The sequence below is a fragment of the Adiantum capillus-veneris genome, chromosome 20 (genome assembly GCF_014529385.1).
Source record: "Adiantum capillus-veneris isolate H3 chromosome 20, ASM1452938v2, whole genome shotgun sequence".
Taxonomy (NCBI): domain Eukaryota; kingdom Viridiplantae; phylum Streptophyta; class Polypodiopsida; order Polypodiales; family Pteridaceae; genus Adiantum; species Adiantum capillus-veneris.
In genome coordinates, this window is record NC_140950.1 from 143,163,913 (window position 1) to 143,191,687 (window position 27,775).

The window sequence follows — 27,775 nt, forward strand, 5'->3', positions numbered from 1 at the left end:
CCTCTCCAATGGTCTTGACCACCCAAGCATGTTTAGTGGATGATAAGATGGGTAACAAATTTCATTGTTTTGGAACAATATTTGCAAATCCATTTGCAAACATTTTACTTGTTATTCACCCACTCAAAGTAATGGCACTGCTTTGTGAACACTTCATGAAGAGGGGGTGGCATTGTGAATACAATGTAGAGTGTAGTATTTGCAACTTGAAGGAGATGAGGAGTAATGGAGAGAGAGTGGATATGGATAGAGGATTATAGCTTGAGAGGAAAAGAGTGATAAATTGGGAGCTTGATGGAGATAAGCGTTGAGAGCATTGAGAGACTAGAGTATGAATGGCTTGGTGGAGATGAGCATTGAGAGCTTGATGGAGATGAAGGAGCTTGGGAGCATTTAGAGCTTGATGGAGATGAGCTTGTAAGTGGACAAAGAATGAGAAGAGTGGGCAAGCCTTAAATATATTTTAATTTTGAGAGCGAGAGAGAAATGAAATGAAATGTTATATTAACATCTTCAAAAGGCCGAAATGACCTATGAGACCAATCTATTACAAAATGGTGAAATTAATACCGTGTCTGGGTACAAAAGAACTAGATACAACTACTAGAATCCATCCTCATCTACGCTCTGGATATCGAGGTATGGCTCGAATCCTCTGTAGTAGTCTCCGTCGATGCTCTATAGCCCCTCTCATCAATCGTGGCCGTCTATATCTCTGTAGCTCCAGTGCTCGATCAATGAGAGTGCCCAAATGAGTGTGGGCCAAGCTCTGCAATGATGATTGCTCCTTTGGTTGTCCCATATCTAGTGAAAAGAAATCTGTAATCTGTCTCTGGGACTGTCTCTCTATATCTCTCCCCAGTAAAGTGTCTCTATATTTGTGTAACTCAAGTAGATATAGCCCAAGACATCTCTGATCCTCAATACTCATGACCCTAGAGAAAGGACAGAAACCCTATCTAAATAAGTAGTGGGAACGGCCTCGTATCTCATAGTACATTGTGCAATGACATATGTAATGTAGATCCATCTCTGGCTCTAACTGGCATAAGCGGCATATCCTGCTGTCTGCTGGGATCCCTCTAAATCTACCAGTCTCAATCTCCAGCTAATGTGAGGATGTGCGTATGACCAATGGCACACCGCAAACCATGAGACATATGTGCGTCCATGTAGCTGGTCAAATCACAAACCCATCTCCTATGAGGTGGAGAGAGAGAGAGAATCATGGTAATGATAATGCATAATGCATTTCGGCATAGGCAATGAGCATTGTATGTATTGGAATTTTCCATTGACCATTAAGAATGATGAAATGCCAATTGGATTACTTGAGAGAGAGGGAGAGGTCAGGACTCTAGAGAGGGTTGCAATTTTCAATAATCAATGAGAGGTGAAGCTTCAGTCATGAGCATGGGTCATGGTGCATGATCATATGTAGTATGTACTATGATCATTGATGTATCATGTTGCATTATGCATCATTGCATTGGATCCATTGAGAGAGAGAGAGAGAGAGAGAGAGAGAGAGAGAGATGCATTGTGTCAATGAGAGGGGGATAGATCGAATATCCATGGCATGTGAGAGAGAAATATCCTTCAAGGGAAAGGGTTTGAGGCTTGGACAAGGCCCAAGGGCCAAGGAGCATCCTATGATTCTCAAAGGATTCCCCAACAGGCATCTAGGGCCCCAAAAAGCTACCGAATAGAAATTGCCAATCAATAGTCAACGATCAATGTTGATCGGACAGAAGCAAAAAAACCAATCAAATGGGACCAAACAAGACGGGACAGTACGTGATAGACGAGTCATTTCGTACGATGATTGTGACCAACCTAGACTCAACTAAGTAGAGCAGAGTATGATGGTACTAGCAAAGAGCGAGGACCATTCATTAAACTAAAATGGAGACTTGTGTCTGAACGAGTCTTTGTGCTACGGAATCCCATAAAAAATTTAAAGTTTATTATAATGCATGAGATAATTTCCTTGGAGTTGCTTTACCCCAAGAATGGCATACCATTTCATATGAAAGATAGCATCCATGCTAGAATAGATGAATCTAATCATCTATAAAACAAAGCTAAGTATTGTATGTGCCTTATAGACATGGAAGCATGGAGAACTCACTTGGAATGCTCTTCAAATTTCAAATGGATCATAAGAGTCTCAAGTACCATATAATTTAAGCGAACTTGCTCAACATACAAAATGAGGTGGAAAAAAAGAATTATGCGATTATTTTTATATAGTTGGAAAACACTATTTTGTAGCTCATGGCTTCTCATGTAGACTCTGGTCTAATGATATCTCGGTAGCATATCACATGATCTTACCACTATGGTAGATGAGTATGCAATGGATTTTAGTTTCAAAAATGAAATGTTTGACATAGCTCTAACACAAAAAAGAAGAACCGTTTATTTGGCAAGATGGCTATTTTCTTTATGGCATGATCATATATAGCATATTTTTTATAAGAGAAGGTTATGTAAGAATCGCATGCTCCACCTTATAGTGGGTATAGATAAATCAAAGTAACAATAATGGCATCAAGACATACTTTTACGGCTTACAAGAAAAATGATATTGAACAATTTGTGTCTCGATGTTGTATGTGCAAAAGGGAAAGTATGTTAGAGGTAAGATTAGAAGTCCCACTAATTTTGAATATGCATAGGAGCATCTTTACAAACCAATGAATATAATCTTAATCTACGAGGCGCTAGCTTAGATCAACAAAGTTATAAACGTCGCATAGTAAAAGCAAAGGTTGTTGCTAACAAGCTTAGGCATATTTTTCAATTCAAAGGAAATGATTAAGTTCTTCTAAATGACCCAAAGCTTGTTTCCAAACAATACATCATGAGAAAAGTTTGGCACAATAACTCATGGGTTGTCAAAATTATTGTGCTTAATGAGCAAAAAGATGGAATTGACCCTTTCAGATTAAAGTTTTAGTAAATGAGATAGCTTGAAATTTTAAGTTTTTTGCCCATTGGCAAAGATGCAATGTTTTCCATCATAAGTCTACTAAAAGCTTTTCCATGTAGGTCTACTAAAAGACTTTTGGTGAAGTTCCTCAAGATTTAGTAGGAGCCCAGTAGGAGTAGATGCTCTTTTAAGTTTTAAGGAGAAGATACTTTTGTCAGAAAGTGTCCTCCATCAACAATGAAAACAAAACGCTCCATAATGTTAAGATTTTGAGTAAGTATTTAATTAAGTCTAATAATTATTCTTTCAAAGTTGCTACCTAGGTGCTCCGTCATATTTGAAAGATTAAATGCACTTAGTTAATGCTTACAATGAATTATATATGAAAAGTAATCATCAATGTAAATGTTGTGAAAGGAAATGAAGGATCGATGACAACTACGATTTCAAGGGCAAGGTAATGCCATGAAAATTATTGAAAATTTGTCATTCTAAAGAGAAAATAAACAGAGTGCAAGGACAATGTTACAAGGTGGCTTTAAGGTGTGTCTTGAGACCTAAGAGTGTCAAAAGAAGATGCAATCTTTAGAAGTACCAAGAAAATTCCAATGAGAATCAAATGTCTTTTGACGAAACAAAAATGGCTTAGAAAAGTGTTTCGAATGCCTCTAAATGGCTTAGAAGAGTGTTGAATGCCTCTGAAAATGTGTGAGAATGCAAGCCAAAGTGGGTGAGGGCTATATTCAATGTGGCTTGAGAACTCTTGCTCATCCACAAACACATACATTAGAAAAGAGAGGAGGAGCTTCAACATGCAAAAAGGAGTAAAGAACTAAAGGAAAGGTTTAAACTAAAGTGAAGTGCCTAAAAGAGACCTCTAGGTTTAAACTAAAGTGAAGTGCCTAAAAGAGACCTCTAGGCGAGTTACAGGGTGGTTTAGTACCAAAACTATGAAAATGGCAAAAACAAGGTGTACAGAGTTAGGTTGAAAAAAGGTATCAAAGGTTAAAGATCAAAATCAATAGCTCAAAAAAATCAAAAAAATTTTAAAACCATAAGCCAAAATTGTGGATATAAAAACAAGTGCATCGTTTTAGATAGAAGATATTACAAATTAGACCATTTTTTAAGATTCATGGCAAATAATGAATCATGTAGACCTCTCTCGAGGTGGGTGGGGGGGGGGGGGGATAAAAACGAGGAAAATCGTACAACCTTTCTATCACCCAAGTGTGGTAGATTAGTTATGCCATTTCCTCTTGAATAACAGGTCTTCTCTCCTCGTCTGATAGATCTTTAAGGTCTCTTGGCATAATTTCCTGCAATGTTAAAATACTCTTCTTCTCGTGTGTGTATGTGTGTGTGTGTGTGTGTGTGTGTGTGTGTGCATGCGCGCGCACGCACACACACTTGCACGCTTATAAAAAAGAGAAAAATTGTATAACCTTTCTATCACCCAACTGTGGTAGACTGTTTATGCCGTTTCCCACTTGAATAATAGGCCTTGAGTTCAACTCTCCTCGTCAGATATATCTTTAAGGTATCTGGGGATAGTTTCCGACTACATTAAAATACTCGTCTGGTTCTTGTTCTTCTTCTTCTTTCCCACCCATCTAAACCAAGAAATACCATTACATTTCAACACAAAACTCTAACTCCGAGACCCATAGTGCAAACTAGCACTACAAACATACTTAGCTTAGACAAAGAGACCAACTCCCTTTATCACTGTGGAACACACCCCTGTAATTTGAAATTAGACTTCCTACATACATAAATATACCTCATGCTGCTAGAATGACTTCATTACACATGAAAGTTATATTGTTTATGTCAGTTCTTATTGCAACTCCCAAAAATTCGTTTGCAAGTCTTATGAAGCTTGAGCTACTGCACACTACAATCACCTACAGATTCAAAAAAGACTCTTAGAGATGGAAACAGAAAGATACCATGCCAATCATCTGAGTCCGAATAAATGGCAATCTCCTTCAAAGAGGAGAAGACCCTAAGAGATGGAAACAAAAGCTCATTATTGAAAAGTAAGAGAGAAAGTGAAACATTGGGAATACACAATTTTGACCTGATTTATGAGACAATAATATACCAGTAATATGATCAATCAATCGAAGCAACCTGTATAGGGTTTCTTCACTCTAACACTGTAGCCATGAGTCCAGCACCAAAAGCCAACATTACAACTATTCTTTGTGATTACATCTTGGCAATGGGTAATCATCAATCATCACTCAGCTAATGCTAGGAGCACAATAGTTCTGAAATGCCTGACCCGCTCGACAAAAACCAGCTTGGTACATTTTAAATGCACTTCCCCCCTTACACAAGCTAGATGTTATTATATGTGAAAATGTGTACTTTGCGGTTGCAATATGGATGCGGAAAGATCCAGTGGGGGAGCAGCTCTGGCAATTAACAAGTGCTCTCCTCCATTGTGACATGGGATTCTTCTCAGACTCAGAGCAGCAGATCATGCTCCGGACACAAGCATCTGTGACGGCAGAGCCCTTCAAAACACGCCATTTTCCTGCTGGAGCTGCTGCTGAGAGCACTAAGGAGGAGGACACATGATTTAGATTGTGCTGCATATCATAATCACTGCTCACGACACAATCAAGAAGGGTATCAGCAAGGGTCGTCCACGGATGCACCCTTGCCTTCACCTGGTGCTGAAAGAGAAGCTTCGAGAGAGGGTACCCCTGCCTTGGCAGCACATGGTCTCCTTCATTCAACCACAATGTGGGGCACAGATCACCGGCACCATCACCAGCATAAATTACCTGCAATGTTGCTGACTCCGCAGCAGCTTCTTGAATGCTCTTAAGAATGATACCCTTGCACATGTTGGGAGGACAAAGGGGGCAAGTGTGAGGGGGAAGGGCGTGGCCATGGAAGTCATCATAGTGGAGGCAACCCGCGGCATCGATCCAAGCAGGGTTGCTGTGAATCTGTGTAAAAAGGGCGTCGAGGCCATGATGGGCGAGTTTCACCTCGATGAAGAAGGTATTAGCATCACTGACAATGTACAGTTCGCACCCGAGGGCGTGAGCAACCTTGAGGGCAGACACAGTTTCAGGGGGGAGGGGAAGAGAGGAAACTGCTTGGCGGATCTGGGCTATGGAAACGCCTCGAGAGTGAAGTGTTTGCAGTACGACGTTCATAGCCTGGTGCCATGGCATGCCTTGCACCCACCGAAGCTCATCGAAAAGCGATGCTGCGCCTAGCTGCTCCGCTACCCACTCGCTGCTATCCGCGTCTACTAACGTCTCGTCAAAGTCCAAGATGAGGATGGGTGCAGGCAGCGAAGCGACCATGGAGACTTCTCAGTTCTGCCTGAAGGTATCTCTCCTGTGGGGAGCGACAAGCCAAAGTGCTTAGGCACCTGTCACACACGTCCGCCCGCGCCATGAGCGGTTGTGTCACGTCGTTCGACCAACATTGGGCTTCACTAAAAAACTAGTTAGCCATACCTGTATTGAATTAAAGTGGGTCCAAGGGTAAGAAATGAAATGAAATGTTATATTAACGTTTTCAAAAGGCCAAAATGACCTATGAGACCAAAAAGTTACAATTGGTGAATCTGATACCATGTCTGAGTGCGGAAATTACCAAGTTACAAAGAACTAACACTAAAACACTAAGGCACTAAGGAGAAAGGGAATAAGGGGGGGCGGGGGAGGGGGGTTTGTGGGTTCAGATGAAATCTCTCATCGGTCGATGTCGGATCCCATCAACTTCCTCCATGGTCAGAACTCTGGTTGGGCGTCTTGCATGTCGAGCTAGAGTGATCTTTATATTCTGTTGCAACCTTCGTTGGTAGTGGGAGACCCCACGAGGTCGTGGACGTCTGGATCTGCCAAGTTCAATGGCTCTGTCAAGCAGTGTACCTCTAGTATGAGTAGGTTGTAATGACTGCTCCGTTTGCTCTCCTTTGTCTGGTGTAATGAACTCTGTGATTCGTCTCTGAGGCTGTCTTTCCCCTGATGTCCTCAGCAAGCTCTCCCTAAGTCTGTGCAGCTCTAGCAGGAACAATCCGAGACACTTCTGATCCTTCTATCTCATGACTCTAGAAAAAGGTCTGAACCCTTCTCTGAACAAGTAGTGGAAGTGTCCGTGGACTCATAGTATGCCGGGCAGTGGCATGTGTAGTGCAATTCTGTCTCAGGCTCTAAGTTACATAGGTGACATGTCCTGGCTCCTGCCAGCACCCCTTGGAATCGGCCAGTCTCGATCTGGAGCTGATGTGAGGATGTGCGTATCTGTCCAATAGCGCATCTTATTCCATGAGATAAGTATGTATCCATGTATGGTGGCCTAGTCACAAAGCCGTCCTCCATGAGTTGGAGAAGATGCTCTCTGTAGAAGGCCATCTTTGTGCCCAACTCCTGTGTCGGCTGTATCCATGTGCTCCTGGTGCCTTAGTTGAATCAGATCCTGACCTATGAGCCTGGTGATCTCTGTTCGTGTGAGAGACAAGGAGGGTGCATCCAAGGAGTATTGAAGCAGAGGTAATCTATCCATATTGATACCATGCGACTGGAACCATGATGCCATCTGTCCATACCAACATGTTGTATCGCCTTGTAGAGCTAGTTGTCAAGATGACTCCAGGGCAGTGACTCCAGGGCAAGCCGAGTGTATCTGTCTCTAGGGAGATCCCATAAACCGTGCATAAAGGAAATTGATCTCGTCAATGCCTCCACCACGAGGGGGGGGGGGGCTAGCTCGGCTTGGATAATCTCATGTGGTACTGAGGCCTTAGCCCGAATCATCCGAGCGATCATAGAGACCAGAGGCCTCTCCATACATCTCCATCCATCTGTATTACCAGATCTCCCATGGTGGTCTACTGAGGGTCCCAATACATGAACTCCATAGAGCATAGCTAGAGTCACTAGAGTGTCAAAGAGCCGTAGCTTTGTTCGCGGTTCTTGAAACTGAACCTCCGAACACATCCTCTCCAGTCCTCCCAAAGCTGCATATGCTCTTGTCAGTCTAGTCTCTGATGCTCTCCTTAGTGAAAACACCGGTCCACTGAATACTACCCCAAGATAGGTATATGCATCTATGTACTCCACAATCTTCTGACCATACATCAATGTGGGTGCCGACCTCCTGACCCACTGTGGTGTGGTGTTGAACACCATAACCTTGGTTTTTCCCAGATTGACCGACAATCCACTGTCACGAGCAAATGTATGCAAAGCATTCAAATGACGCGGCATCCCCTCTAGGGAGTCTAAAATCAGCACAATATCATCAGCATATAGTAACAGCGGAATCCATGTCCCTGCTAGTTGAGCCCCCTGTCTCCCTGCCGCTCTACATAGTCTGAAAACTCATCCACATACATCCCAAAAAGAGTCGGGGATAGTGGGCATCCCTGCTTTACTCCAATAGTGGAGTGGACCATGTCAAACATTCCCTCAATGGTGCGTACCCGTCCCATCACTGTCCTGTATAGAGCCAGAATACCCCATATCAGCTCTGTAGGCACACCCATGTCCTATAGTCCGTGTATAAGTCTAGCTCTCATCACTGTGTCAAAAGATTTGCGGAAATCCACAAAGCTACAATAGATTCTCTTGCCATGGTGTCTACCCTCCTCAATAATAGCTCTGAGTGTCAGAATATGGTAAAGAGTGGAGAAACCTCTCCTAAAACCTGCTTGCCCTGGTGCTCTTATTCCCTCTCGCTATGCCCATCTACTCAGCTCCTTCTCAAGGACGGATGCATACAACCTAGCTAATGTGTGGCCAACCATGATGGTGAGATAATTCGTGGGAATCATGGGATCTCCTGACTTGAAAATAGGCACAATTGTAGACATACTCCAAGTCTCCTGGAAGCCTTCATACATGGCTCGATTAAACATCATAGCCAGGAGCTCTGCAAGCATATCCCTGGCATGGATGAAGTGCTCTGCTACCAGACCATCATGATCATGCGCTCTACTTGTCTTCATCTTGTCAATGGCTTTCCTTACCCTCTCGACAGTAAAGAAAGAACATGTCTCTGGGCATGTCTCTAGTGGGTCCAGCAGAGGTGGTTGCCCTGATGCTATGTAGAGAGATGTGGCATATTCCCCCCATGTCTCAGTGGAGGTGACCGCGGGTGGTGGTGAATGCCTGTGGAATAGCCTCCATGCTTCGCCAGAGTCCTGACTTATAAATAGTTGATATAGATCCCGCTCTAGCTGAGATAGATAGGCCCTTTTCTTTCGTCGCACTAGGCGGCGAAAGATAATCCGTGACTGTCGATGTGTGGTAATACATGTGAGCACTTCCCTCTGTAGTTTGATCCTCGTCTCTTTGCACTCCTCATCATACAAACTGTTCTGGGGCATGTTCCCAGATCGTCTCTGTGTGGGCTGGCTGTGGGGGTATGCCTCTGATGCTGCATCATGGAGCGTCTCTGTCAAAATTTGAGTGAGTTCATCTAGTGGCCGTCCCGGCTCCTGGGTGCATAGCTGCCTGTATATCTCATCCATATACATAGAATCCGTCTCCCTCATGAAGGTATATCGAGTGTGTATGGGGACCCCACCTAATGGAGTTGTGTTGAACTGAAAGGTCAGGGTGAAAGACACGATAGCATGATCAACTGCTACTCCAATTGGCCTAGTGCCTACCATGAAATCCTGAAAGAATGGGATGAGACCTGGCTGGGCCATAACATAATCCACTGTCCTTGCACCATGTCTGTGTGGAAAGCAAGTAAAAGCTCCGGCTGTTGAAAATCTTTGTAGGCCATTCAGAATGGCCAATCTGTGTGCGGTTCCCATATCTATCAAGTATCTACCATACTCACTGTATTCCTCATCTTGTGATAGTCTGGATAGACCCATCTCTGTGACGTCCAGCTCCCTGAGCATCTCTTCGAAGTATCATAAAATATTTTCTAGTGGTTGGCAATCGTGGCATTGAAATCCCCTAGTATGATATGTCACCATCCTTGGAAAACTCCCATATGTCATTATCCAAAATAGCAAAGGGGGATTGTCCTCTAGGTGATGCATATACTGACGTACTAGGAGAAAGGTAACAAATATCAATGTAGAGGTATCTGCCCGTCTCTGCCCTAAGCCTCACCCACATGTACATAGCATGTTCATCCTTGCGTGCTATATATATCATTGGTTGCAGTTCCTCCCTGAATAGAACTGCCACTCCCCCTGAGCCCCGTCTCGATGCTCCGATCTGGTCTCTTGTCTGCAGGCTGTCTCCCATCTATATCCGCTCACTTGTGGCATGGATTGTCTCGGTGCTTGATGCGTCTCAGAGTAGAAAATGATGTCTCTCCCCATAAAGATCCTCAAAGGCCCCTACATAAAGACGGAGTGACCCGTTACAATTCCAAGTTGCCATCTTTAGTGTGGTCCCATAGGTCTCGAACCGTCATGCGGGGTGTCGCTCCAATATCACCACCTTTCCATCCCTGTAAAAGGCAATCTTCCCCTTTTCCCTTGCTGCTCTTATTTCCAGCATTACTTCTTGCATATGAGCAATCTGCGAGAGGGTGAGGTCATCTCCAAGAAAGATGCCCGTCTTCTTTAGAGTCGCTCTCTTCTTCAAGAAGTCTTTCTTCGCTTCCATGGAGGGAAAGCGGAGAATGAGTGCCCTTTCCTTAGAGGTTTCTCCGTTGCTCCCACTTTTCTTAGTGCCCACTCTCCAAGCCCTTGTATGCGTCTGCTCGTTGACCCCCACCAAGGTCATGAGTTCTTTCACCTCTTTGTCTACATTATCTTGGTCTCTGAGGCCACATACCCTTACGTGTAAGGCTCGCACACGTCTCCTTTTCTCCTCTTTGAGTTTCAGGTTGATGATGGTTGGTGTGGGGGTGGGAGTTATTTCCTTCCCTTTCCCTTTCTTGACAATCTCGATCCATTTTTCGTCCTTTTCTGCTTTCTGTTGGGTCTTTGTGATGACATCTACCCACAAGGTCATCATTTCTTTTTGTTGCTCCCCACCTTCTTTGATGGCCCGTACTTGTTCCTTGATCGTGTTAAGCTCTTCAATGACAGAGGGTTGAAGTTCTCCCTCTTTGAGGACATTCTGCGATCGCACCTTTGCAAGCTCTTTTCTGAGTAGTGCGATTTCCTCATCTTGGGCCTTCACGCGATCTTCGAGTGTACGTATCGTGCTTTCCTGTGCTGCCACGCGTGCATCGAGGCCGTTAATAGTACCTAAGAGGTGGCGGTTGATCTTGCAGATGGACTTGCTCAGTTCTTCTTTGCATTTTTGGATGGCATCCTCCACTGGGTCATCCTTGCTATTCGGCTTTCTCATGATTGAGAGGCCGCGACAAAGGGGGGGGGGGGAGAGGGAGAGAGAGAGCGGGAGCGGGAGCGCAGGGGCAGGGGGTGTGGGTGTGCAGGTGCGGGTGCGGGGCGAAGGGAGAGATTCACCTGCGCAGGGGCAACAGCGAGGGGCGAGAGGAAGCGGGCGAGAGAGAAAACAAGAACCTAGAAGAAAAATGATGTGTGTGTGTGTGTGTGTGTGTGTGTGTGTGTGTGTGTGTGTGTGTGTGTGTGTGTGTGTGAGAGAGAGAGAGAGAGAGAGAGAGAGAGAGAGAGCTTGTGCTTTGTTATCCACAAATCTTATTACCTTAAGTTGACAGAATCCTATTTTGACAAAGCGATGATCTTCATGTCCCAATGTTGATATGTCTAAATATGTTTTTAGATTAACGCGATGATCTTCATGTCCCAATGTTGATATGTCTAAATATGTTTTTAGATTTTAGATTGTATCAATTCTTTGATTCAATCTCGCTCTATTGTCTAAATTCTTGTCATTGCATATGCCACTTCAACATTCTTAAATGAATAAAAATCGACAAATTCAATTATTTGATGCTATTAATTATGTCTAAGATATTTATTAATAGGGAGGAGAGACATTAAAATGAAGGGGAGAGAGAGAGAGAGAGAGAGAGAGAGAGAGTGTCAAAGCGTGGTAGATTTTTTTACCTGAGAGCGTGTTTAGGATACCGATCATAGTGTTTCAGAGGTGTACCTCGCAAAAAACCACAAAGAGATTTAGAGTTTTGTCAAGGTCAATGTTTGTAATCATAGAAGATGGCAATGTTATTAATTGTTTGTTGTCCATTTTTATGTTTTTTTAAAAAAAACATGCAAGTCTCCTCGCATGGGGGAGTTTGCACAGTCCTCCCCAATTTTTATAATACAAGGAAACGTGCCATTCCCACGGCTGCGTGCAATTTTCAACGCATTCATTAATTGCGTTCTCAGTGTCAAAAATTAGAAAATGGTAACGCTTACTCACCTCACTCACTTCATTAATTGCGTTCTCAGTGTCAAAAATTAGAAAATGGTAACGCTTACTCACCTCGCGATTATCGCTGATGCACACAGATTGCATTTAACCTTTCGTATCAGCACACTTCTCTGAACAAACATGATAATTGAGGCGGAGTGGACATTGCAAAGCCTGAAGCTGCATCACCAAGTGTCATAAAACCTAATATCTAACCAATCTAAATGGTTTTCTCATATTAAAATGATCATTTAATGTGGGAGAATAAACAGGAACAAGGGTTAGAATATAGACATGTGCTTATGGATTTATCTCAACATGGGGCCAAGGTTAAAGGGGTCCAAATGGGAGATGGTCTATCAAAAACCAAGACTAGCTAATGGAGTTTAAAGAGCTTAGGGTTAGCTTCACTAAAGACCTCCAAAGGTTAGTATTAAAAGTCCTTTGACCTTAGGCAAGCTAGGGCTGTGCTTGAGGTGGGAACCCGGCCCAAGCTTGAGGTGCTTGCTAACTGAGGTGCTTGTCGTGCTTGCTGACTAAGGTGCTTGAGGTGCTTAATGACTAAGATGCTTGAGGGGCTTGAGGTGTTCCACAAAGTCAAAGTTTATGTTATGCTCGTGATGGATGAAGCTGTCCATATTCATACCTAGGTTACAAGGATCATAAAGATTGTATTGTACCAAGTCTCTCTTGCCGGAAGAATCTATAATACAAAAGCCTATTGGAGGGGGAACCGGCTCCACATAACCCGGTCCTCAAATGTTGTCAAGTTCTCTAACTCTCTCTCTTGCAAAAGTATTGTTCATACCAAGTTAATTAAGTATTATGGTTATGTTGCTACCGCCAATAAGTTCACCCTCAAAGTTCTCAAAGTAGTCTTACAAAAATGCTCACTCTTATTCTCTTAATTCCTCTATTCTCAAAAGTCATAGGCCATTTTCCTTACACCAAGCTTTAGTATGGAAGAGCTGAGAGGGCTCTTTTACGGTGGTAGAGGACCATTGCACTAGGGGGTCCGTTACCCTCTTATAAGAGCACTCTAAGAGACTTTGTTTAGTGAGAAACCTCAATTTGCATCCAATTTGTTCATATGCATTTGAATGCACTTGAAGAGATGAAAGGCTTTCATTTAGTATTTGGTTAAAACATCCTAGAGCTTCATTGCCATAGCCATGGTTTTGACTACTCATCATGCTCTTCATGTCTATGCTTGATTTGTGTTGCGAGTATTGCTTCTTTCTTGGAGTTGTTAGTGGATTTTTTTCCTCTCTATGGATATTTGTTGGCACCACAATTGGCATACATATCGATCGACATACACTCTCACCAATATGGAGAGATATGGTCGCTTTGCATCAGCTGAAAATAGTCAAGATCTTCCTTGCAACGCTGATGTGCGGCACATCCCACAATTAGTGCATTTGAAGAGGCCGTGTTCCGCACTTGAAGCTCCTTGGGAACTTTTCGTGCGTTTTGAAGAGCACCATATGAAACGTACACATAGTCCCAGGCAAAGCCAAGCACAACTTATTTCCTGTATCGCTCATTGGCCTTGCTCTTATTGCGCAGATCCCATAGTGACTGCATTCAAGGAGTCCACACTGCAGATAGAAATATGAAAATAGCCGAGAGCTTTTTGGGCTTGCTCCTTCGGTGCATATCCCGCTACCAATGCATTGAAAGAGACGCCATTCCCATCATTTAATGCATTCGACAAGCAGCATTTTGGGAAAATTGGTTATGAAGAACATGCCCATGTCATATTGCATTTTTGAAATTAATTTCAAAGCTTCCTCACCTGCCCTTGCTTGGCATAACTGGATAAAAAAGCACTCCAAGAGACTTTGACTAGTGAGAAACCGTCACTTTTTTGAAGCGCAGCACACGTGTCATACTTATCGACCAAGATTGTGTCAAGCACGACATCTTTTTTGAGCAGTCTCTGAACAAAAATAAAAAGCTGGTTTTTTGTGCTTGTATCAGTCTCTTGCATAGAGACACATGCCTGCAATCTGATGCCTGCAATCTGGACACTTAGGTGATACCATATGGAGAGAGGCCCACATCGGCATCTTGTGTACATACATATGCGTTCAAGATGCACGCGTTTGTGATTGCATCTGGAAAGAGGCCCTCGCTTCAGATCCGCTGGAAACAGCCAAGTGTTACCATATACATGTAAACACACTAGGACCGCCGGGGCATTATTTCCCCTTTCAGGAGGTTTTTCTCCCGTGAATTTTATATATGTCCATTAATCTAGGGCTATCCATCTTTCCATTGCACACTAAGTAATACACTCTCTATTGTGTGCCTTGAGCTTCCTTCGTCGTTTTTCTGCAACCCTAATTCCAACAATTGGTATCAGAGCAAGTTGCGTCCTCCTGGGCTTAGTCGTCAGCAGCTCCAGCTCACGCCTGCTCATTTTCTCCGATTTTAGTGAGCTTCGGCGAGCGTTTGCAGGTTGACAAAAATTTCGGTATAGCTCGTAGAGCTTGCTTTATTCAGATTTCTGATTCGGACTCATTTCGGCCTCTGTTTCCACTACAGCCAGGTTTGCACATGAAATTTTGTCATTTTGTGCGGACTTTCAGGTAGTGCCACATGCCTCCAAGAAGAAAGCATAGGGGATTTCATCTGGAGTGATGTTCTCGCTTTGCATCTGTTGAAAACAGCCTAGGGCTTTTGCCCGTCTCAGCATCCTCCAAATCACCGCATGCCTTCAAGATGCAGGCATAGGTGATTGCATCTACAGAGATGCGCTCGCTTCATATAGAGGGATGTGCTCACTTCACATCAGCTGAAAAGAGTCTAGAGATCCCTTGCCCCGCCCTTGTTCGGCACATCCCGCAATCACTACTTTTCAAGAGATGACATTCTGTACAAGAAGCTTCTCAAGAACTTTTTGTGCTTTCTGAAGAACACCATATTTGGCCTACATGTTGTCCAAGGCAATGCCAAGCACAACTTCTTTCCTATAACTCACATGTTCAATTGAAATCAAGCCTACTTGCTTCGAGTATGTGTTTGCATCTACAGAGATGCGCTCGCTTCATACAGACAAATGTGCTCGTTTGGCATCAGTTGGAAATAGCCTAAAGCTTCCTTGCCCCACTGATGTTCGGCACAGCCAGGTAGAGCTTCTTGGACCTGTCTCTGCTGGGCATATCCCGCAATCAGTGTTGTTAAAGAGGCAACATAAACATGCGCACATGCTCAATTGAGAGCGCTACAGGTAGCTAGAGCTTGTTGGCCCTATCCCTGTTGGGCATATCCCAACAATCAATTCACTTGAAGAGATGACATTCCGCAATCTGTTTTAAGAGGCGACATAAACATGCATACATGTTTAATTGAGAGCAAGCACATGTAGGCCAAATATGGTGTTCTTCAAAAAGCACAAAAGGGTTTGGAAATTGGTGCAAGAATAAAGGTTGATTCTTCTAGAGTAAGGATAGTGTATTTGATGGTGATGGAGTAGAGTAAGGAGGCAATGTAGTTGTGTGGTGGTATGGTAACGGGCTGATAAGTGGATTGGTCATTGAGTTGCCTAAGGGCCTCCTGGTCATACCACTCTCTAGAGAGGATGGTGAGGCCTAGGTTTTTATCGGCTGGTTTAATGATTATGGAGGAGTCCTTAGAAAGGTTTTAAGTGCTTGTTTGACAAAATTTGGAAATTTAGAGCGTGAAGCGTTATAGCATGAAAGTGTAGAAATTAGATTTAGGTGGTTTTGAAGTGTGATGTTTTCTAATTGAGGGTTCAGGGAGGGGGGCATCCAAGAGAAGTTAGGGGATTTGAAATGGGAAGGTGGGTTGGAAGGTGAATTTTGAAAGAACACTTTGATTTGAAGGCTCCTAGACAAGGCTTTGTGGGCTCGGAGGATGAGCTTGGGTGGGGGGTTGGAGGGTGGGGGGATGTATTTGAGCCCTAAGTCTAATCATTTACTTTTGTTGAAAGAGAGGGGATGAGTGGTTAGGTTATGTACAAAACTAGAGGTAGGGTTAGTAACAAGTGAGTGTGAGGGAAGCTTACCAAAGAGCATGAGTTGGTAAGCATGCGGATTAGTGAGGGGAAGCCAAAACTTTCGCCTACTTCTTCTTCTTTTGGTGGGGGGGATTTGTGTGGAAGATGGTGAGGTAGAGAGGGAGAAACCAATCCAAAGGTTTGGGAGGAGGGGAGGCTTGCTAAAAAGCAAGTGAATCCAAGACAATGGATGTGAAGGCCCTAATCCCTCCTCCCTCTCCCTTTTCCAAACTCCTTGCCATTGCGGTTGTCATCACAGTTATCCTCCAGGTTGTTATTACAGTTGCCATCAAGGTTGCGATCATTGTAGCCATTGCAGTTGCCATCATTGTAGCCATCTCGGTTGCAAATTCCAAAGCGGTTGCTATCACGATTGAGGTTTAGGTTTAGGTTGGTGGGTTTGTTGTATTTTGAAGGTTTGGTAAATTTGTTGTAAGTAAAAGGTTTGGCGATGGAAGGAGGAGGGATTTTAGGTGAGAAGAGGTTGTGAATGTGATTTAGAGGATATTTAGGAGCTATAGTAGGCTCTTTGGGCGTGGGGTGCTTAAAAGGTCTTTTAGATGGTGGGGAACATGGTGGAGAGGGGGATTGTGGATTTTTGGAAGATTGGTTAAGAGGTTTAGCAGGGGATAAGAAGGAGTGTGTAAGATGGGAGGGATGGGAAAGATCCTTAGATGGTTTGTGGGTATGGTGGGAGGATCTAGGGGGGCAGAAAGGGGCTTTGGAGGGAGGATGGTGACTTGAAGTTTTGGAGTAGCGGGGATTGGTGGAGGTTGCAATAGTAGGGGGTTTGGAAAAGGGGAGAGATTTTAAATGTTTATGGACTTCAAGTTCCACAAGCTCTTTGATAGTTTGCTCCTTTGGGAGGTGTAGGATTCCCTCCTTCATGGTATCAATAGAGCACTTCCTAGATTTGTAAGCTACTTCTTCCATTGAGGAAGCCAAGTGAGAGTTAACGATGAAGGATTGCGTTAGGGAGAGAAATCGTTGAAGAGAGAATTCCTTCCAAACCCTTAGGTATTGGTGCCAATCGCAAGAGGCTAATCGGGGCAAGGTGATACAATAGAGATTTTTCACAAGATCGGTGAGGTGGCTTTCGATTTCAAGGTGATATCCTTCAACTTTAGTTTGTGGGTTTTGCACTAGAAGATTTTGCGCTTGGGTAAGGGCTAGAGTACAATCCATTTGATATTGGATTGTAAGGGCGGTGAACTTGGCATTAAGGAGAGCTTGGGCTTGGGTATCTTCCAAATGTAAGGGTGGTGGTTTCATGTTGAGGCTATTGGGATTGGCATTGTTTTTATGAAGTTCTACCAAGTGAGTGGTGTACGAAGAGGCTTTGGTTAGCTTTAGATGTAACTTCTTGAATTCAACTAATGAGAGGTTGATGATGTCTTCGAATTCCTTGGGTTTTTCAGGGGAAAGGGGGTGTGATATCGGTGAAGTGGAGGTGGGGGCCTTGGGTGAAGAGGAGGGGGTGATCCTTGTAGTTGGTGGTGGTGGGTGAGAGGAAGGACTCAACCCGTTAGGTGAGGAGGATTGGCATTTGATGGTGGAGAGGGTGATGCAAAGGTTGGGTTTGGTTTTCTTAGGAGGATTATGGTTGGGTGAGGTGGGTTCATTGTCTAGATTGGGCTCGAGGCAGTTAGGTGAGTCTTCAACTCTAAGAGTGGCTTGGTGAGGGTTGGGGGAGAAGTTGAAGGATTCCTGCGAGAGGTAGTCGAGTTCGTCGGTGTTGTTCTTGTAGGGGTCAAGTGTGAGGTGATCCATTGTGAAATTATTATCCACGAAGAGGTTGTCAACGTGTGGATCCTCGATCAGGCAAGCGGGATTGTTGAGGATTGTGGTGCCAGCAGGTGTTGGAGTTGGTGAATTCATGCTTAATCGAGGTAGGATAAGAGTTATTTGTGAAGTTGGGGGTTTAGTATGGAGCTACTAGCTTAAAAATCAAGTTAAAAACCAAGTTAATCAGGCTAACTCACCTCTTACACCATGGCATGGGAATCTGGCCTTAAACTGACGAGCTTTATATAGCACAACTGAAGAGCTGCAGGTGCAATCCAAGTTTAGCTTATCTCCTGTGGCTGCCTGTAGTTTAGGTTGTGAGAAGATGACGGCTAGTAGTTGAGGTTATGAGAAGATGACGCAGCTGCCTGTGGGGGCTGAGGTTGACGGGCTTGTATCTGAGGACGTTGCGGTTGCAAGAGGATGATGCATGGTTGGGGAGAAGCCGACGCGGCTGCGAGAGGATGACACGCTGTTGGACAGTTTTTCTACTGCTAGCAAGCCGGGAAGATCCAGAGTCGGGCAGTTGTGACTGTTTCAGGGTCTGATGACCAGTGCGTGTTAGTCGAGCTAAGCCGTGCGTGGCGAGCAAGTGATGTGCTTAGTGTTGTAGGGGTGATAAGGGTGGCTGTGGTGAGTGCGTAGAGGGCCAGATATGGCACAACTTCGTTGAGATGGGCATGGTGTATTGTGCAGAGTTAGAAGGTGTTAGGGTGGTAAAAGGTAAGGGGTGAAGCTGAAGAGTGGTGCAAGGCAAGTAAGGCAACGAGCCTGCAGTCAATGAGTTGCTAAGGTACGCGAGAGTGAGTGACGACCTTCTCTCTCAGTTCTCCTGATGCACAGAGAGGGAGACAGCACGACACAAATATTAGGAGGCATGAGTATTGGTAAAGATAATAATGGATATACAGGTTCGGATTTGTTTTTTGCTAAATGCATGCACACTAGGTGTTATGGGCCCTAGTGTTTAGCAAAGGCTGATTTGAAGCGGCATGCATATTCATTACATCCGTTGCTTATGAAGCATTTTGCACTCCATGTGCAGTATCTCTATGAGATTACTTTTGGGTCTACTAATCACCAATAGAGGTCATGGCTTGTTTTGGGTGCTTGTGGATTTTTCAAGTTAACCAAGATGGTTCTTTAGGACATTGTTATTTGCTCAGCACTGTTGTATGATATTGCGATTCCCGTTTACCAGTCTGGGATGACTGTCTGTAAACCATGGGGAAAACACATCTCAATACTGTCAGAATCCAAAGAGGATAGGCAGATTACAAGCTTCAAGTGTACTCTTGTGCTGAAGGATATACAAAGCACGTACGTTAGCACCAAGCAATCCAATTAGCAAGAATGTATCACTCTAGTTGGTGTTGCTTACAATAAGGTAAAGCATGTTCGTGACTCAGTTTAGTCCCTTCATGTTTAAGTCACGTTCTCAACCATGAACACTAGTTATAGTGGGGTTGTTTACTCGTGAAATTTGAGAAGAGTCAAGGACTTAAACTTGGCCGTTGAGTTATGTCAGCAAGTTACTTTCATGGAAAGTCAAAAGAGGTACTCTTTCGAGTACATCTTTGTTGTGATAACTCGTTTAACATGCTCACGTGCGTTCTAAATGGAGTCTACACACTATGATTGGATAGTTACCGGTAACATAAGATGGTTGCAAATGGACAACAATGTGGAAAACATAAGATGGTTGCAAATGGACAACAATATGATGGATAGTTACCGGTAACATAAGAGCGCCACCGTCAAGCCTCGCCATAGCCAACGCAGAGGAGGGATCTCCCTTCACTCTCCTTGTGTTCATATGAAGGCTCATGCTCCAGCTCAAGTACCCCTACATGCTCTATAGTGTCTGCGCATGTGGGATATTCTACCCGCCACGTGGCGCCTCTAGGGTTGACCACCCTTGGAAGTTAAAGAGGAACAACACAAAAAAATTCATAAAATCATTTTTTTAAAACCCCCCTTGCATTCATCCTCCTGCCATTTACTGCTCCCATACTCAATGGCCAAGACGCAAAGCAGTGCTGGATCCCCATTGTGTCGGTTTTGGGCCGTGCAAATCTCACCCCTTTTCGACTCCCCTGAGCTTGCTATCCGAAGCCGCAAAAATCTGAGAACATTATTTGTAACCAAACTTGAGCAACTGCACCCAATCTTTGTCCGGCCATAACTTGGAGTCCGTAACCTTGTTTAACGAGCAGCCAATTCCTGTTAGCTCCATACATCACATAGAATGCATACTATCCCTAGAAAAGATCCAAAAACATCAGATGTGACCAATCAGGCACAATCCGACACCAACCTGGCCCTTGGCAAAACTTTGACTGCTAATAACTTGACAAACAGGACACAGATCGCCGATCTAAAAAGACCAACAGAAGGTTCGATAAATCAAGCTCTACACACCCACAAATCCAAACTGGCTTGGATCACCTGGATCCACATGCCCTATCCGTCTCAAATCTGCAATGCATTGCACATTCAAACTCAAATATCTTGGGCCCCGTAGATCTGTTTGATGAGCCGCCTGGACCTGCTCCTTCAGCACTTCAAGCTCATCATTCTAGGCCCAAAGATTGCACCTTGAACCTCCCTCATTTTCTATTCAAATAATTAGCCCCTTTTGGAGCCCTTCTTGGCCTATAAACCACATCAACCATACATATCAGTCGCTACTACCTATCTGCCCAAGATCTTTGTAGCTGATCTATCCCTTTGCTATGCATCTGCAAGCCTGTACATGTCTGCCCGTGCCATCTTTTATGGTCGACCCACTTTGGATGCACCATCATTGCCCGCCCCCCAGTTGAGCATTCATGCTCAACCAAAAAAGAGCTTTATTCCACTTCTAACTGCAAAACCTGGCAGGTCTCTCAACATTCCCTCCCTTTCTTCCCTCCATAACATCATCCAAATCTCCCATCTCTGAGTTCTTTTTGGTTATTTTCTCCATAGCTAATGTCCTTTGGTTTTAGCTACTACATTCTTCCTCTCAGTACCAGAGAGCTCAAGGAGGTAATGATGTGCCACTATGATGATGTTCATACTTGTTCAGTGGTATGCTTGCATTTGGGAGTAAATAAAACAAAAAAACTTATGGCACTGATCATGAGAGCGGTGTTTTCTATGTTGCTTGGTAGGATCAAGAATGCACACATCACTCCTTCACCGCTCTATGCATCTACAAGCATCCAGTCCTCTTCAAATTGATCCTAGTCATGCTCACCATCTCGTTAAACAGATGAATCATCCATATAGTCACCCGCCTTGAACCTATCTGGCATACCCTCCCAACCATAGAAGATGGAAATCTCCTCCAAGCACTCTTGTACCTGTTGAATAGCCCACTGCATAGCTGTATCCATAAGCATACTCATCACCTGTGAAGCACATACCTCTTTTATAAGCTTTTCCATACCCATGTCTTGTGGCTCTTCACTTGGAACAATTGGCAACACCTGCACTTCACTCACCGGCTTCTTTACCTGCATGAGCTTCATATTCTCTTCCATACTGTAGCAACTTCAAGCACCTCCTCTGTAGGCCCATCCAAGAAAGTAGAGTTGTATGGCTCCAATAACTCCTCTTGTACGTCATCTTCATGAACCCATCTTCTAGTACATGCTCTACTGCAATATTTTTAGACAAGAAAGAAGGAAGCTCACTACAGACCATTTCATCTTGGAGCATAGCATCAGCGAACTCCTCCTCCTCTTAGGAGTAGGTATACCCACTTTGTTCAGCTTCATCACCATATGTATCTTCCAATCTCGAACATGGATCCACTTCATCTTCATCACAATGTAGACTAGTCACCTCAACAACACTCTTCTTGGAAAATACTCGTACATGTTGCACCACTGTAGCATACTCTATGGCTACCTTCATGAGCATAGCCACCAAAAGAGTACGGCACACCACTTTGATTTGCATATCTTCTTTCACAAACTTTGGCTATTCAATCTTCTCTTCATTTACATTGCCAATCAACATGCCTTCATACCCATAGTCAGGAACCTTCACTCTTACCGGCTTGACCTCATTGAAATCAGTTTGCTCGCCATAGGACACAAACTCTTCATACATGTTTGAGGAAAGATTGAACGGGCGCCCAACTGGCCAGACACGTAGATGGACACCACATTTGTAGTCTATTATTTTGCTTGCCATAGGACACGAACTCTTCATACATGTTTGAGGACAGATTGAACGGGCACCCAGCTAGCCGGACACGTAGCCAGACACCACATTTGTAGTCTATTATTTTGCCGAGCTAGTGTAGTAATACTTTGTGTAATCATGATTCCAGAGTAGTGGGTCAATTCCCTGAGTTGTAATGTTGTCATGACATTTGTAAAATTCCATGTGAGTTGGCCACTGGCCATTTAGAATGCCCTATGTATAAACATCAATAACCTTAATGTGAAAGGAGTCTTATCTTTAGAAGAAGAAGGAGCTCTGAAAATGTACGCTCAAGCTACGGGCTGCTCCAAACTTGTAATCATCGCAGCTAATGATTTGGTAATCCGTTTTTGATTTAGAAACTTGCATTGTGTTCCTCTCTCTTTGCTCTTTAATTCAAGTGTAATCATTGTCAGTTTTGTTGTGGTTTGCGACTACGCGTCTGTGAGCTATAATTGTAGATATGAGTGCTTAAATCGACCATAAGAGAGTGTTCTGAGACCATAGGACGACTTTTCCCGATAGTTGTGTTGCAGTTTTCAAAACCTTTTTTCATGATGGATCATGATTTTGGTACCTTGTCGGATTGCGACTAGATTTGCTAGGATAGTGTCCCTAGGTGTCCTTGACCTCCTCCTAAAGTTTTGTTGCATTTTGAGTCCATTCGAGTGCCAAAATGGCGAGATGACCTAGAGCTGTGAGAAAGGACATAAGCAGATTTCCCTAATTATTGAGTGTTGGTTTGCTTGTCGAGTTAGTGTGTTTGCTTGTTAAGGTTCACTTCTTGAGATTGATGATCTCAAAGAGTCTCTGTACCCCATCTGAGTCACTTCCCTGAGTATTGACATTATGTTAGTACCAAAAAGCTATGCTGCATACGTCCGTCGGGTTGCCACGACGGACGTCTACAGCATAGCTTTCAGGCACTAACATAATGCCAATACTTAGAGAAAGTGACTTGGATGGGGCATGGAGACTCTTTGAGATCGTCAATCTCAAGAAGTGAACCTTAACAAGCAAACACAAAAACTCTACAAGCAAACCAACACTCAATGATCAAGAAAATTTGCCTATGTCCTTTCTCACAACTCTAGGGCATCACGTCATTTTGGCACTCGAACGGACTCGAAATGCAACAAAATTTTAGGAGGAGGTCTAGGACCGGCACTATCCTACCAAGTTTGGTCGCAATCCGACAAGGTACCAAAATCACGATCCATCATGAAAAAGGTCCTGAAAACTGTGACAGAATTATCCAGAAAGGTCACCCTATGGTCTAGGAACACTCTCCTATGGTCAAAACGACTAAAAACAGTGATTTAAGCACTCAAACCTGCAATTAAGGTTCATAGATGCATAGTCGCAAACCCCAGCAAAATTGACAATGCTTACACTTGAATGAAAGAGCAAAGGGAGAGGAACACAATGCAAGTTTTGGATTCAAAAACAGATTACCCAATCATTAGAAAAGTCGATTACAAGTTGGAGCAGCTCGTAGCTTGAGCGTATGATTTTAGAGCTCCTTTCTTCTTCTAAAAATAATTGCCCTTTCACATTAAGGTTATTGACATTTATACCTAGGGCATTCTAAATGGCCAGTGGCCGACTCACATGGACTTTTACAAATGTCATGACAGCATTACAACTCAGGGAATTGACCCACTACTCTGGAATCAGAATTACACAGAGTATTACTACACTAGCTCGGCAAAATAATAGACTACAAATGTGGTGTCCGGCTACGTGTCCAACCAGTTGGGTGCCCGTTCGATCTATCCTCAAACATTCCCCCCTTCCTAAATCGTGCCGTCCCTTGAAACGACCTTCTGTAGTCTTGTCATAGGGTTGTCTTCAGCTTTGTCTTCAAGGTTGGACTTCAACTTGGAATGTTCTTTGTTGTTGATGACACTCCTCCCTTCCTTGAGTGATTCATATATGTCGTGTTCTTATTGATACGTGTGTTGGACTTCAATTGTCGAGGGAATTTTGCATATGTTGCTCATTCTTCTTGTTGGTGTCTTTTTGGCCGTGAAGATTTCTCTTGATGTGTCTGCCTTTGTAGTTGACTTGAAATACTTCATTAGATGCAACATTGTTGATCTCCTTATGGTTTGTTGTGGAGAGATATCTTGTTGATGTCATCATTGCTTGTCGTTGTAGGTCAGTTTTTAACTTGCCATTGTCGTCCCTTTTTGTAATGGAGCTTTGTTGTCAACCTTGAAGATAAAAGATTCTCTTGATAAGCATATGGAGACCTTCAGTTTTTGCTCCAAGTTGTTGTCGATTGATTTGGGTAGCCATTTTCTTATTGTTGTTGTAGAAGGAATATATACAAGAAGTTGATGATGATGGTTTCTAGATTAGGGTCTAAAACCTGGATGACCAAAGGGAAAAAACGCGGTGGAAAAAAGTGCCTTTGGTATACGCTCTTATTGGAGTTGAGCATTTGGACTTGATGTACCTGTCATGAAAGGTGAGTGCTTGGGAGGAACAAAGGAAGAGTTCCTAATGCAAGTGCCAATTATGGGACACTCTATATCCATACGAGAAATTTGTCGACAAAAGCATGTAGTGTAAGAGATGGAGTTGATGGGTGTTTCAAGGAACAAACGTAGCACACATGACATCAAAGGACGTCTCAATAGCTTCCACGTTTCCAAGAAGGGTTTTCGATGTAGAAGCTTCTCCACTTATTCCTCACTGTGATGAGTGCGTGAGTGTTTTTTGGATTTCCTCCTTCACTTACCACTATACTACAATGACTTCGACTCTTATGCTCACCTATACCAGCATGAGCAACACAACGTAATTATGCTCAACTCTTCTAGCTTGAGTAGTACCTAAAATAACTAAGATGCTTAGACCACAAAGAATATTACATGAAGGTTTGGGACTAACGCCTCACTCATTTAGTGGCTTAGCTGCCCGACTCTGACTTTTATGCCATGTACTTTTAATGGCGACAAGGCCAGAAACCCAATTCCATAAGTTTTGGAAATTTTAGGCCCTTTCCATTGTGTTGGTCTCGGGATGCCACCATTTTTTCAATAAGGCTGGCATACTTTGGCTCCCCTTTGACTTTCTTGTTGTATGTTTACATGACTGCTTTGTGAAACAAGTCCTTCAGCTCTTGTAGGGGCTGATGTAGCCTTTGCTTTATCTCCCATGAGAAGTGATTGTTGAATGTGTGTGTGGGTTCTTTGTGATTGAGTTTCCACTAGCGATTTTGGAACCCATATTGTTTTTGGACCTTGTGTGACCGTCTTTGGCATTTTATCTTCTTCTATAATTTGATGGACACTAGGCTTTGGTAGCCATAACTGATTCTTTTTGTTGTAGAAGCCTTGATTTTGCAATTGATGACGAGGTATCCATATGTAGATTGCAGCAGCCTTGGTTGCAATTGCCTTCTATTGGCTTTTGGTTTTCATTGCTTGCCTTTGGATAGATTGTGCTGCATGATTTCTTTTGGTTGTTCCAGATTGAGCTACAACTTTTGGTAACCATATTTGAGTGTTACCTTCATAAAGTCCTTGTGCTTCAAGTAGCTTGACTGGAATTAGCCGATGTTTCACATGTGTTTGTTGGGTAGCTTGGCTAAGGGACCTTGGCACCCATACTTTTCGCGCTACCCGCTTGGAAGGTCTTTTTGTCTGCCTTTTGTTGTTGTTTTTTTGCTTTCCTGAGATTTTTTTATTCCATTGATAGCTTGGCTCGCTCCTTGTAGATCTGCTTTCTTGAGGTGAGTACATCCAGGCTATTAGTTTAGGGTTTTTGGCCCAAACATTAGTGTTTCCTTGGAAGTAGCCCTGAGCAATGATTGACTCATTTGATGCTACCCACCCTATCACTTTTAGTTGTTTAGGTTGAACTTGTGCTTCGTGTATCCAAACTGGGTCTTTGACTTAGATGTGTTCTTTGGATATACTGACACTTGGTTTATTCCCTTTGGCTTCTTCTTGATGCTTTTTTGTGATGGAAACTTTGGTCGATAGACTTTTTGTTTCGATTTTCATTGCATTGTCAATGGTTTGGCTCTTGATATAGAGCCTTCGGGGGAAGCTTGATGGAAGCTCGTTGAGGGTAAAGTTGTCTTGCGAGGTTGATATACTTCAGTGTTTACCTTTGTTTTACCTTTTTCCGTGATGGTTGGCAATTTCTTCTTCGCATGGATTTGAGAAGCTTCATGGAGTCTTACTGTTGTTGTTGTTGAAGCTTTTGATTGTTGTCAAAAGAAGATGTTCCTCCAGCTTTTTGTTAGGACCAGAATCTCTTTGATATGATGGGATTCAATTATGTAGAAAGTATCCTTGTACTCCCCAGTACTCAGCTTGAGTACAGCTTATGCCATGCCAAAGCTAGGAATCGATGTTTTAGAACTTGTGTACACTATCTCCTCTAGCTTGATGATTGATGGCTTTCCCATCATGATCCATGTTTCATAAGTCATTAGATTCTTTGTCGCTTTTGGATCTATCACAGCTGAACATGTGATTTTGAGTCCTCTTTCTCCGCATATGCTGAATTTGATTGTCGTAGAAGACAGTCGATCTTCTTCCTTATTCCTGTTCTTGTCTTGATCTTGCATTTGTTGAACATTTGACATTGAACTTGGAAACTTTTTTCCTTCATCTGCTTTCAATTGTGTTTTTTTTGGATTCTGGATTTTTTGAAATAGCTTTTGTTGATTCTTCATGTATGTCAATGATGACATATTCTCATTGTTGCTCTGCTTCCTTCATGTGCACTTTGGCATCATGCTCCATGACGTAGCTATCTGTTTCACCTTGTGAATGAGAGAAGAGGTGGCTTAACCCATATGTAAAGGTATACAGATGTAGAGCTACATAGATCTCCCTCTATAAATAAACAATCCAAGATTTGCATTAGATGTATCGTGTCTATTGATGAGTTTGTGATGGGCTAGCCAACTACTCAAGATTGTGTTTATGAGCCCAAGCTAATCTATCTTGGAACCTAATTCACTTGAGTAACAATCTAGCCTACACACACTCACATGTGTGCATAAAGTTTGTTTATCACCCACCTTAGTTAGCACGATCCCAATCTATTCAAGTGGTATCAGAGCCATGGTATGCTAGCGAGGTTTATTGCTATGCATTTGTGTGCTAGTGTGGTTAGCATATCCATTAGGTTTACTCTCACCAATCAAGCATTTGGTTAATCATGTGTAGCACGCTCTTGGAAGACCCAAGTGAGCCACTACCCTCCATGATGGCTAATTAGTTCTTGATTAAAAGAGATTAGGTATGCTAATTAGTACTAATCTTGCATATTTTCTTTTTCCAATAAGATCCCTTGGTATCTCTCTTAAAGAAGCCTCAATTGATCTCTTCCTAATGATCAATTAGCGATTTAATTAATTGATTGTATCATTGGGAGATCAACCCCTTCAATTATGTGTGTTAGGTGTCATTTTTCCCCTAATTTTCACTTGTAATTATTTTCTTTGGTTTCATCATATGTGCATTGGTAGCTTATTTTGGATGGGATGTACATCAATTAGATATTTTTATC

At 43.1% G+C, this 27,775-nt stretch overlaps 1 pseudogene; it reads right to left on the reverse strand.

The window, feature by feature from the left end:
• Positions 1 to 4,951: 4,951 nt before the first annotated feature.
• Positions 4,952 to 6,369, reverse strand: LOC147433342 (thiamine phosphate phosphatase-like protein pseudogene; annotated as a pseudogene).
• Positions 6,370 to 27,775: the final 21,406 nt, after the last annotated feature.